Source organism: Ranitomeya variabilis, chromosome 4 (genome assembly GCF_051348905.1).
Source record: "Ranitomeya variabilis isolate aRanVar5 chromosome 4, aRanVar5.hap1, whole genome shotgun sequence".
Classification (NCBI taxonomy): Eukaryota; Metazoa; Chordata; class Amphibia; order Anura; family Dendrobatidae; genus Ranitomeya; species Ranitomeya variabilis.
In genome coordinates this window covers 6,665,470-6,678,285 of record NC_135235.1, presented here as the reverse complement: position 1 = coordinate 6,678,285, position 12,816 = coordinate 6,665,470, and the positions used below count along the sequence as shown (strand labels likewise).

At 49.0% G+C, this 12,816-nt stretch overlaps 1 protein-coding gene across 1 annotated transcript in view; it reads left to right on the top strand.

Moving 5' to 3' along the window:
• KCNK18 (potassium two pore domain channel subfamily K member 18) overlaps nucleotides 1–12,816 on the top strand; it is a 40,947-nt gene that overhangs the window by 23,526 nt on the left and 4,605 nt on the right. The gene's annotated exons all lie outside the window — the stretch shown is intronic.

The following is a 12,816-nucleotide window of genomic DNA, read 5'->3' as shown; positions in this document are numbered from 1 at the left end:
GAGACTAGTTATCCTTTTCCTGTCCACCTGTGCTTCGCAACAGAGACATTGTAGGTAGTGACTGGTGGACCCCTGGATGTTCGAGTCTGGCGGGTTCGGCCGAACAGTTAAAAATAAATAAGTGTGGTTCGGATAACAGAACAGTACCCAAACCCGGACCCCATTCACATGAAAGGGGCCCAAACATCCAATGTTTGACACGCGGGCATATGCATGACACTGCCTCGGATCGGTGGTAAGATCATTACCGCTGGTCAGAAATCTGCGGCACCCATGCTGTCAAATGACAGCATGAGCCCGCAGCTGTGACCGGAGGTAATAAGTGTATCCCCAATCACAGGCAGCGGCTGATGGGACTACTACTCCCAAAAAAAAATCACAATTTTTTTCAATTTTCTGGAGGATTTTTAAGTCCTCTTTTTGTGTCTGTGGACTACTACTCCCATCAGCCTACACCTGCTGCATCTAATGACAGCGAGGGCAGGCGTAGGTAATGGGAGTATTCATCAGCCAGCACCTGCGCTATAAATACAAAAAAAAAATGTAAAAAATGACATGGGGTTCCCCTGTATTTTTCATATTTACCAGGCACAACTGACAGCTGGGGGCTGTCAGCTTTAGCAAGGCTGGTTATGAAAAATAGACGGGTCCCCACTAGACACTTGGTATGTGTAGGACCCAATAAGACACCAGGGATGTGATCTATTATCCCATGAGACACCAGGAAAGAGATCTATTATCCCACGAGTCACCAGGAAAGAGATCTATTATCCCACTAGACACCAGGGATGTGTAGGACCCAATAAGACACCAGGGATGTGAACTGTTATCCCACGAGACACCAGGAAAGAGATCTGTTATCCCACTAAACACCAAGTGTAACAACCCTGCTGGCATCACTGCATGGCCTCCCATCCCCCACCTGCATTACTCTCAAACTCACTCACTTCTCTGGGCCTTGTTGTGACTTCTCTCTGCTGCCAGTGAAGTGGACGAGGGCAAGGCCGCCCATGTATATCCATGATCTGGCTCAGCAAAACTTCCACACCCAGATTCCATTTTAACAAACATATCTTTACTGTTATACATTTTTCCTTAACACAGCGGAACACAATAATAAACAACACAAAATATGCCTATCCACAGAAATAACGTGTAATACAAACTGTCCCTCACTTTCCCTATCCACACGTTACCAGTGTCTTTGCTCCAGAAGGTTATCTTCCCACGTCGCAGGCCTGTCTGTCACTGCAGGGGGACGCTCCAGCCGAGGAGAAAACAACAGGGATTAAACAAAATTCCGTCTCTCAGGTCCAAACTGTAGTCCTTGGGGTACGGCAGGTAGGGGTGGAATGTTCGGCCTCTCAACAGAGGACCCGCTTACAGTTCGTGGGTTCAGGATCTGTGGAGATGTCACCGCTGAGTGGTCTGCAGTGTGGGAGCTGGGAAGAATCTGGAAGTCAGCTTTCAAGGGAGGGGAATCATCCAGGCAATCTCCTATGTCGCATATGTGGGAGGACGCCAGATCACACACTGATCTCTCTCTGCACCGACAGACTTCCCGGGCTTTTTCTTCCTCTCCTTCCTGATCACATGACATAACAGGGGGGAGCTTAGCCAATACAGTTTGTTTCTCTGTAATCACATTCGGCATAGGTATAACTTCTGGCCACACGGGGGCAGTGTCTGTCACAGATTCTTCTATGTCAATGATAACAGAACAGTCAGAGCCGGCCAGCTCATTACACGCCCCCCCACTTGAAGGTTGGCAGTCCCTGTCAACGACTGTCTCCAGGGCGGCGATGGCTGTGGAGGTTGTAGGACCCGGCTGTGAAAAGGGCCACACATATTGGTCTCTGTAGGACTGTCCCGGGGGCACTCCTGCGGTGGTCCTCGCTGTCCGCCTAACGGGTGCTAGTCTCTCTCCCCGATCAGTCACTCCACTCTCCGCCCCAGTCGGTAAGTCAGTCGAGGAGGTAAGGGGTGCAGACGTGTCAGTCAGGCGAGCAGGGGTATGGATGTTTTCCACTTCTACATCCCCGGTATCGGTGTCTCCCACAGTATTAGTGACATCCGTCTCTCTAGGCATTATAGGAGGGGAGTCAGGCTGAGAACGACAGGGGCGCAACATGTTACGGTGCAGGGTGCGAAGGCTGCCGCTGTCTTCGCCTTGTACTTGGTAGACGGGGCCACCAGGGTACGGGTGTCCAATGATTCGATAGACTTCGGTCTCCCACTTGGGTCGGAGTTTTCCTTGTGGTTTCTTTACACGAACTAGGACTAGTTGGCCAACACTCAGTAGGTCTTCTTGTACTGGAAGTGGATCAGTGTGGACCTGGTCCTGGATCTGCTGTTCCACCAGCCGGTATACAGTTTCCATCCTTTGACGGTGTGCTTGTAGCCAGGAAGGATAGGTACCACAGGTGTCTTCATCAGAGTTAGACAGGTGTAGCTCATGGATGCCTTTGCCTGGGCGGCCAAAAAGGAGGGTGTAAGGCGTGTATCCGGTGACAGAATGGACTTGATTGTTATAGGCCCACAGCAGTTCTGGGAGGAATCGAGGCCAGTCGGGCTTTTTGTCTTCTGCTAGGGTTCGCATCAGTTGTAAGAGAGTCCGGTTGAAACGTTCACACGCGCCATTCCCTTGTGGATGATACGGGGTGGTCCTGGACTTCTTGATTCCATACATCTGCTGAAGTTCTTCAATGACTCGCCCTTCGAAACACGCCCCCTGATCCGAGTGCAGCCGCTCCGGACACCCGTAGACCGGAACGAAGTGTTGACAGATGGCCTGTGCAGCTGATTCGGCAGTCTGATCTTTGGTAGCAACAGCGATGGCGAATTTCGTGAAGTGGTCCACCATCAGCAGACAGTACTGGTAGCCACTATTCGCCGTTCCAATCAACAGATAGTCCACTGTCATGGTTCCCAATGGCAAGGGAACGTAAAAAACACATAAGTAACGAACGAGCTCTCGGGTGATGGAAACTCGAGTTGACCGTGAGCTAAATCTACCACACAACTAACAGTAGCCAGGGAGCATACCTACGGCTTCCTATATGCCACGCGCCAGCCGGAGGACTAACTACGCCTGGTAGAGGAAGAAACAGACCTGGCTTACCTCTAGGGAAATACCCCAAAAGATGATAGCAGCCCCCCACATGTAATAACGGTGAATTAAGAGGAAAAGACATACACAGTATGAAAGTAGATTTAGCAAAGAGAGGTCCACTTACTAGATAGCAGAAGGATACAAAAGAGGACTTCACGGTCAACTGAAAACCCTTTCAAAAACCATCCTGAAATTACTTTAAGACTCCTGTGTCAACTCATGACACAGGAGTGGCAATTTCAGCCCGCAAGAGCTTCCAGCTACAGAGAATTACAAAAACTGCAAACTGGACAAAAGGTACAAAACAAAAGGACAAAGTCCACTTAGCTGATCAGCAGACTAGTAGCAGGAACATGCAACCGAAGGCTCTGGTTACAATGATGACCGGCAAGGAAATGACTGGAGAGCAAGGCTAAATAGGAAACTCCCAAACACTGATGGAAGCAGGTGAACAGAAGAAGCAAAGTGCAAACAAGTCACCAGTACCACCAGCAACCACCAGGGGAGCCCAAAAAGCGGATACACAACAGTACCCTCCCCTTAAGGAGGGGGCACCGAACCCTCACAAGAACCGCCAGGGTGATCTGGATGAGCCCTATGAAAGGCACGAACCAAATCCGAGGCATGAACATCAGAGGCAGTTACCCAAGAATTATCTTCCTGACCATAGCCTTTCCATTTAACCAGATATTGAAGTCTCCGTCTGGAAATACGGGAGTCCAAGATCTTCTCCACGACGTACTCCAATTCACCCTCCACCAGCACAGGAGCAGGAGGTTCAGTAGAGGGAACCACCGGTTCCTCATATCTCCGCAACAACGACCGATGGAACACATTATGGATAGCGAAAGATGCAGGGAGGTCCAAACGAAAGGAAACAGGGTTAAGAATCTCCAAAATCCTATAAGGACCGATGAACCGAGGCTTAAATTTGGGAGAAGAAACCCTCATAGGGACAAAACGGGAAGACAACCACACCAAGTCCCCAACGCGAAGGTGGGGACCAACACGACGACGACGGTTAGCAAACTGCTGAGTCCTCTCCTGGGACAATTCCAAATTATCCACCACTTGTCCCCAAATCTGATGCAACCGATCCAACACCGCATCCACTCCAGGACAATCCGAAGATTCAACCTGACCAGATGAAAAACGCGGATGAAACCCTGAATTGCAAAAGAAAGGAGAAACCAAAGTGGCAGAACTAGCCCGATTATTAAGAGCAAACTCCGCCAACGGCAGAAAGGCAACCCAATCATCCTGATCCGCAGACACAAAACACCTCAAATAAGTCTCCAAAGTTTGATTAGTTCGCTCCGTCTGGCCATTGGTCTGAGGATGGAATGCAGACGAAAAGGACAAATCAATGCCCAACCTGGCACAGACTGCCCGCCAAAATCTAGACACGAACTGGGTACCCCTGTCAGAAACGATGTTTTCCGGAATACCATGCAAGCGAACCACATTTTGAAAAAACAGAGGGACCAACTCAGATGAGGAAGGCAACTTAGGCAATGGCACCAAATGAACCATTTTAGAAAAACGGTCACACACCACCCAGATGACAGACATCTTCTGAGAAACAGGGAGATCCGAGATAAAGTCCATAGAGATGTGCGTCCAAGGCCTCTTTGGAATAGGCAAGGGCAACAACAACCCACTAGCCCTAGAACAACAAGGCTTGGCCCGAGCACACACATCGCAAGACTGCACAAAAACACGCACATCTCGAGACAGGGAAGGCCACCAGAAGGATCTAGCCACCAAATCTCTGGTGCCAAAAATTCCCGGATGACCTGCCAGAGTAGAAGAATGAACTTCCGAGATGACTCTAGTGGTCCACTCGTCAGGAACAAACAGTCTACCAGACGGACAACGATCAGGTCTATCCGCCTGAAATTCTTGCAAAGCACGTCGCAAATCTGGAGAGACAGCAGACAAAACCACTCCATCCTTAAGGACACCAGCAGGTTCAGAATTCCCAGGAGAGTCAGGCTCAAAACTCCTAGAAAGAGCATCTGCTTTCACATTCCTAGAACCCGGTAAGTACGAGACCACAAAATTAAACCGGGAAAAGAACAACGACCAACGTGCCTGTCTAGGATTCAGGCGCCTGGCAGACTCCAAATAAATTAAATTCTTGTGATCAGTCAAAACCACCACCTGATGTCTGGCACCCTCAAGCCAATGACGCCACTCCTCAAATGCCCACTTCATGGCCAAAAGCTCCCGATTACCAACATCATAGTTTCGCTCGGCGGCCGAAAATTTTCGCGAAAAGAACGCACAAGGTCTCATCACTGAGCAGTCGGAACTTTTCTGCGACAAAACCGCCCCCGCTCCGATCTCGGAAGCATCGACCTCAACCTGAAAGGGAAGAGAAACATCAGGCTGGCGCAACACAGGGGCAGACAAAAAGCGGCGCTTAAGCTCCCGAAAGGCCTCCACGGCAGCAGGGGACCAATTGGCAACATCAGCACCCTTTTTAGTCAAATCCGTCAGAGGTTTAGCAACGCCAGAAAAACCAGCTATAAATCGACGATAAAAATTAGCAAAGCCCAAGAATTTCTGGAGACTCTTCAGAGAAGTAGGCTGCGTCCAGTCGTAAATAGCCCGAACCTTGACAGGGTCCATCTCAATAGAAGAAGGGGAAAAAATATACCCCAAAAATGAAATTTTTTGAACCCCAAAAACACACTTTGAACCCTTTACACACAAAGAATTCTCCCGCAAAACCTGAAAAACCCTCCTGACCTGCTGAACATGAGACTCCCAGTCATCAGAAAAAATCAAAATATCATCCAAGTACACAATCATAAATTTATCCAAATATTCCCGGAAAATATCATGCATTAAGGACTGAAAGACAGAAGGTGCATTAGAAAGGCCGAAAGGCATTACCAAATACTCAAAATGGCCCTCAGGCGTATTAAATGCGGTCTTCCACTCATCCCCCTGCTTAATTCGCACCAAATTATACGCCCCACGAAGATCAATCTTAGAGAACCACTTAACCCCCTTATGCGAGCAAACAAATCAGTCAGCAAAGGCAACGGATACTGATATTTGACTGTAATTTTATTCAGGAGACGATAATCAATACAAGGCCTCAGAGAGCCATCCTTTTTAGAGACAAAGAAAAAACCGGCTCCTAAAGGTGATGAAGAAGGACGAATATGTCCCTTTTCCAGGGACTCCTTAATATACTCGCGCATAGCAGCATGTTCAGGTACAGATAGGTTAAACAAACGACACTTTGGAAATTTACTGCCAGGAATCAGATCTATGGCGCAATCACAATCCCTGTGAGGAGGGAGTGAACCAATCTTAGGCTCTTCAAAAATATCACGATAATCAGACAAAAATGCCAGAATCTCAGATGGAATAGATGACGAAATGGACACCATAGGAGTGTCCCCATGAGCCCCCCGACATCCCCAGCTTAACACAGACATAGCCTTCCAGTCAAGGACTGGGTTATGAGACTGTAACCATGGTAATCCAAGCACCAAAACATCATGTAAATTGTACAACACAAGGAAGCGAATCACCTCCTGATGGTCTGGAGTCATACGCATAGTCACTTGCGTCCAGAACTGTGGTTTATTACAAGCCAAAGGTGTAGAATCAATACCCTTCAGAGGTATAGGGACTTCCAGAGGCTCTAAATCAAACCCACAGCGCCTGGCAAAGGACCAGTCCATAAGACTCAGAGCGGCGCCCGAGTCCACATAGGCATCCACGGTAATAACTGATAATGAACAAATCAAGGTTACAGACAAAATAAATTTGGACTGTAAAGTGCCAATTGAAATGGACTTGTCAACCTTCCTAGTACGTTTAGAGCATGCCGATATAACATGAGCAGAATCACCACAATAGAAGCATAACCCATTTTTACGCCTATAATTCTGCCGCTCACTTCTGGACAGAACTCTGTCACATTGCATTTTCTCTGGCGTCTCTTCAGAAGATACCGCCAAATGGTGCATGGGTTTGCGCTCCCGCAAACGCCGATCAATCTGAATTGCCATTGTCATGGACTCATTCAGACCTGTAGGCGCAGGGAACCCGACCATAACATCTTTAACGGCATCAGAAAGGCCCTCTCTGAAATTTGCCGCTAAGGCGCACTCATTCCACTGAGTAAGCACAGACCACCTACGAAATTTTTGGCAGTATATCTCCGCTTCATCTTGCCCTTGAGATAGGGCTATCAAAGCTTTTTCAGCTTGAATCTCCAAATTAGGTTCCTCATAAAGCAACCCTAAAGCCAGGAAAAACGCATCCACATTGAGCAACGCAGGATCCCCTGGTGCCAATGAAAATGCCCAATTTTGAGGGTCACCTCGCAGCAAAGAGATTACAATCTTAACCTGCTGGACAGGATCTCCTGAGGAGTGAGGTCTGAGAGAAAGGAATAATTTACAATTATATTTGAAATTCAAAAACCGAGATCTATCTCCGGAAAACACCTCTGGTGTAGGGATCTTAGGTTCAGAAATAGGAGCATGTATAACAAAATCTTGTAAATTTTGAACCTTCGTAGCAAGATTATTTAAACCTGCAGCCAAACTCTGGACATCCATGTTAAACAGCTAAGGTCAGAGCCATTCATGGGTTAAGAGGAGGTAAAAAGCAGCTAGACAGCAATTAAGGGCTAGGCAGCAAAACTCTGAGGGAAAGAAAAAAAAAATTCCCTTCAACACTTCTTTTTCTCCTGCTTCAGCCCAAACAATTAACACTTTGTAGGCCGGTCATACTGTCATGGTTCCCAATGGCAAGGGAACGTAAAAAACACATAAGTAACGAACGAGCTCTCGGGTGATGGAAACTCGAGTTGACCGTGAGCTAAATCTACCACACAACTAACAGTAGCCAGGGAGCATACCTACGGCTTCCTATATGCCACGCGCCAGCCGGAGGACTAACTACGCCTGGTAGAGGAAGAAACAGACCTGGCTTACCTCTAGGGAAATACCCCAAAAGATGATAGCAGCCCCCCACATGTAATAACGGTGAATTAAGAGGAAAAGACATACACAGTATGAAAGTAGATTTAGCAAAGAGAGGTCCACTTACTAGATAGCAGAAGGATACAAAAGAGGACTTCACGGTCAACTGAAAACCCTTTCAAAAACCATCCTGAAATTACTTTAAGACTCCTGTGTCAACTCATGACACAGGAGTGGCAATTTCAGCCCGCAAGAGCTTCCAGCTACAGAGACTTACAAAAACTGCAAACTGGACAAAAGGTACAAAACAAAAGGACAAAGTCCACTTAGCTGATCAGCAGACTAGTAGCAGGAACATGCAACCGAAGGCTCTGGTTACAATGATGACCGGCAAGGAAATGACTGGAGAGCAAGGCTAAATAGTAAACTCCCAAACACTGATGGAAGCAGGTGAACAGAAGAAGCAAAGTGCAAACAAGTCACCAGTACCACCAGCAACCACCAGGGGAGCCCAAAAAGCGGATACACAACAGTCCACCATCAACAACTCGAGGGGCCTGGATGTGCTAATGGTCTGGACGGGTGCACGCTGCTCAGTAGACTTGTGGAGTTCACATGTACGACAGCTTAGGCAGACGTTTTCAACCAGCTTACGGAGTTCTGGGCAAAAAATGAATTGCTGGGTCCACCGGAGGGTCTTGTCTATGCCGAAGTGGCCGTTCCTTCTGTGGGCTTCAGCCACCATCTCATGGGCTAGCTGCACCGGGACGACAATCTGCAAACATTCTTCCAGCATATGAGATAAAAGGGCCCTGCGATACAAGACTTCATCCTTCACGATCAGCCGATCCCATTGGGCAAGTAGGGCAGAGGCCCTGGTTGATAATCGGGCTCTTACTTCGGAGGGTGGTTTCTCTTGTGTCTTCACGTACTGTTTCATTAAGACGTGTTCAGGGTCTCGATCTTGAAGCTTGGCCCATTCTTGTTGGGACAGGGGGGACCCCACTACGGCTTCAATCCCGCCTACAGCATACTGGCGGCTATCTTCTATTTGTTTAGCTAGCCGGGCAAAGTCAGGCAGTTCATCTTCCTCCAACTCTTCATCCCGGTTCCCCACTGGCGGGGATGATGTAACTCTGGAAAGGCTGTCAGCATTCTGATTCTCCTTCCCTGCTCTGTATTTAATTTTGTATTGGAATCTAGAGAGCCTTGCCATCCAGCGCTGTTCCATTGCCCCTAGTTTGGCATTTTCTAGGTGGGCAAGAGGATTGTTGTCTGTCACGACCAGCACCTCCGCCCCTGTCAGGTAGCCAGCAAACTTCTCTGTCATAGCCCAGGTCAGGGCCAGGAGTTCCAGGCGGAAAGAGCTGTAGTTGACGGGGTTCTTTTCAGTTTCACGGAGGGATCTACTGGCATAGGCTATTATGCGTTCCTTGTTATCTTGGACTTGGGAGAGGACCGCCCCGAGACCTTGAAGGCTGGCGTCGGTGTATAACTGGAACGGCAAGGTGTAGTCTGCAAATGCCAGAATAGGGGGTGATGTCAGAGCAGCTTGAAGCGCCCGGAAGGATTTTTCTTGGTCGGGCCCCCAGCTGATGCGTCGTCCTCTGGGACTGTTCGCGGTTCCTCGGAGGGTCTCATGCAGTGGTTCCGCAAGCCGGGCAAAGTCCTTGACAAATCGGCGGTAATAGCCCGCTAGCCCCAGGAAAGCCTGGACTTCTTTGATGGTAGTTGGCTGTGGCCACTCTTGGACAGCTGCTATCTTCTCTGGAGAGGGTTGGACACCTTCGACCGAGATCCGGTGCCCCAGGTAATCGATCTCCTGCTGGAATAGATGGCACTTGCTGGGCTTCAACTTCAGGCCGTGTTTCTTCAAGCGCTGGAACACTTTGCCAAGCTTGTGAAGATGATCCTCGAAGGTGGCGGAGTATACCACGATGTCATCAAGGTATATCAGCGTGAATTCGAAGTTGAAATCTCCCAGACAGCGTTCCATCAGTCTCTGAAAGGTCCCTGGTGCGTTACTCAAGCCGAATGGCATCCGGTCAAACTCGTACAGGCCCATGGGAAGGATGAAGGCGGTCTTTTCTCTGTCCTTCTCACTCATGGGGACCTGCCAATATCCACTGGCCAAGTCTAGAGACGAAAAATATTTGGCCTTTTTCAGGGCGGTCAGTGACTCTTCGATCCGGGGGAGTGGATAGGAGTCCCGGATCGTGCAAGCGTTCAACCGACGGTAGTCTACGCAAAATCTCAGGGATCCATCTTTCTTTTTGACTATCACCACGGGTGCAGCCCATGGGCTCTGGCTTTCCCGCACCACTCCGGCGTGTAGCATAGATTCTAAGAGGCTTTTCACCTCCTGGTATTGTTGAGGTGGTATTTGTCGGTACCTCTCGCGAATAGGGGCAGCATCACCCGTGGGAATCTCGTGTTGGATACTGGTGGTGTACCCGAAGTCAGTGTCATGCTTTGCAAAGGAGTCTTGGTGTTCTCGCAGTAGTTTCTCCATTTGAGACACTTCCTGTTTGGTGTACTGGGACGGGTCCAGTTGCACTTTTTCCAGTAGTTTTCGCCCAATGTCTTCATCATCTGCTTGAGCATTTATGGCTGAGACAGTTACCGTCCGGCCATCTTCTGTAGATGGGGTGAATTGTAAGGGTCCCATGGGGTTCACTTCTGTGGGTAGAGCATATACTCTGGCAAGTTGCGTGCCAGCCTCGAGAGCTACACCTACGTCTGCGGTGTTGTTTAACCTGACAGGGACTCTTCCGTTCCTCACGACGGCTAGGGTGCGGGCGACTAGTGGGTTTAGCTTACCCCCACTTGGAGCCCTCGGTTCGATTAACACTTCAACTCCTTCAAGTTGTCGGTTGGTGTTAAGAGGCAGGGAAATGACTGTCTCTTTTTCAGCGGGCAAAGTAATCGGAGTACAGCGGGGCACTTTAATGGCTGCTAGGGGTAGTTGTTCCTTTGCCATCTGTTGAAGTCCAACGGTCCGGATTACGCGCTGGAACGCCAGACGAGTCGGTTTATGTTTGGTAACTTTCTGCCAGTACTTGGGCCCTTTTCTTGTCAACAGCATAAGATCTAGGTCTTTCAAGATATTCATTCCAATTATTACTGGGGTCTCGGAGCCGAAGCCTTCCTTGACAATGACGATTCCTCGTTTTCCTAGGTCTTGTCCACAGGCCTTCGTATCCATCCAGGCGACTCCGGTTACTGGAATGGGTAGGTTATTAGCCGCAATTATCTTAACGGTGGTATCTGGATCACAAGCAGTTCTTGGTTTGAGGTACTTTTCATAAAACTGTTCAGAGATCGTGGTCACTTGCGACCCAGTGTCCATCAATCCTTGTACCGCAATTCCCTCCAGAATAACTTCAAGTATAGGACTACTCGAGGCAAGAGTACTCCGTTGCTGGTTCTGTTTTTCTACACCCCATTCTCTGTCCCCCCTGCTGCTCGTACCTCAGCTGCAGCGGTGTCTAGTTTAACGGCGGCCATTGTGGTGAGACCTGGCGTGGTGGCTCTGCTTGTGGATGTAGCCGATATTCTGTTCGTCGTGGTAACTGATGGTTTGTTCGTTGAGGACAACGATTCGCCCTGTGGCGAGGGTCACCACATGACCAACACGGTCCCGCGGGACGGCTAGGTCGTATCCGCTGGTCTCTCTGTCGTTCTAGTGTTAACTGTGACACCTGTTGCTGTAAATCTGCTACCATCTGTTTCAGCTCCTCGGTGTCACTGTTGGGCTGTTTACTGTTTAATATGGATCTGCACGCAGCGCTCTGAGTCCCCACATCCATGACGGGTCCCCTAGAACGTTCTATGGCTTCCTGCTTGACTTCAGCGAAGGTGAGAGTCGGCGTCATCCGAATCAAGTCCTGTAGCGTACGGTTAAGATACTGGTCTCTCAGCCCTATAACAAATTGGTCTCTCAGTACCAGGTCACGAGGAGCTATAGTAGCCAGTTGTTCCCCTCTTGCACAGACTTGTTCAAGGAGTACCTGAAGGGCATTTGCATATTGGGGAATGTCCTCCCATTCAAGCTGTGTCCGTCTGAAGAACAGGTATCGCAGTGTTCCCTGGTACGTAGTAGGTCCATAGGTCTTTTCCAGCACCCGCACCAAATCCTCTAACACACGCTGCCCCCTGACCGTCTCCAGTCTGACTGTCGTCCATGCCTCCCCCTCTAGCGTCAGTACCGCCATTTCCGCCAAGGTCTTAGGGTCAATATTATACATTTCTCCCAGTATCCGCACTTGTTCCGCCCACTCTGGTACGGGGTAGTTTCGCCCGCCAAATTTCCTGACCTGGTTTACAATGGACACAGGCGGCGGTTTCTGACTGTACACTGGGCCTGGGTGGGAATCCTGCTGGGCACAGATCCTGCCGACTACGCCAGATGAAGTGGACGAGGGCAAGGCCGCCCATGTATATCCATGATCTGGCCCAGCAAAACTTCCACACCCAGATTCCATTTTAACAAACATATCTTTACTGTTATACATTTTTCCTTAACACAGCGGAACACAATAATAAACAACACAAAATATGCCTATCCACAGAAATAACGTGTAATACAAACTGTCCCTCACTTTCCCTATCCACACGTTACCAGTCTCTTTGCTCCAGAAGGTTATCTTCCCACGTCGCAGGCCTGTCACTGCAGGGGGACGCTCCAGCCGAAGAGAAAACAACAGGGATTAAACAAAATTCCGTCTCTCAGGTCCAAACTGTAGTCCT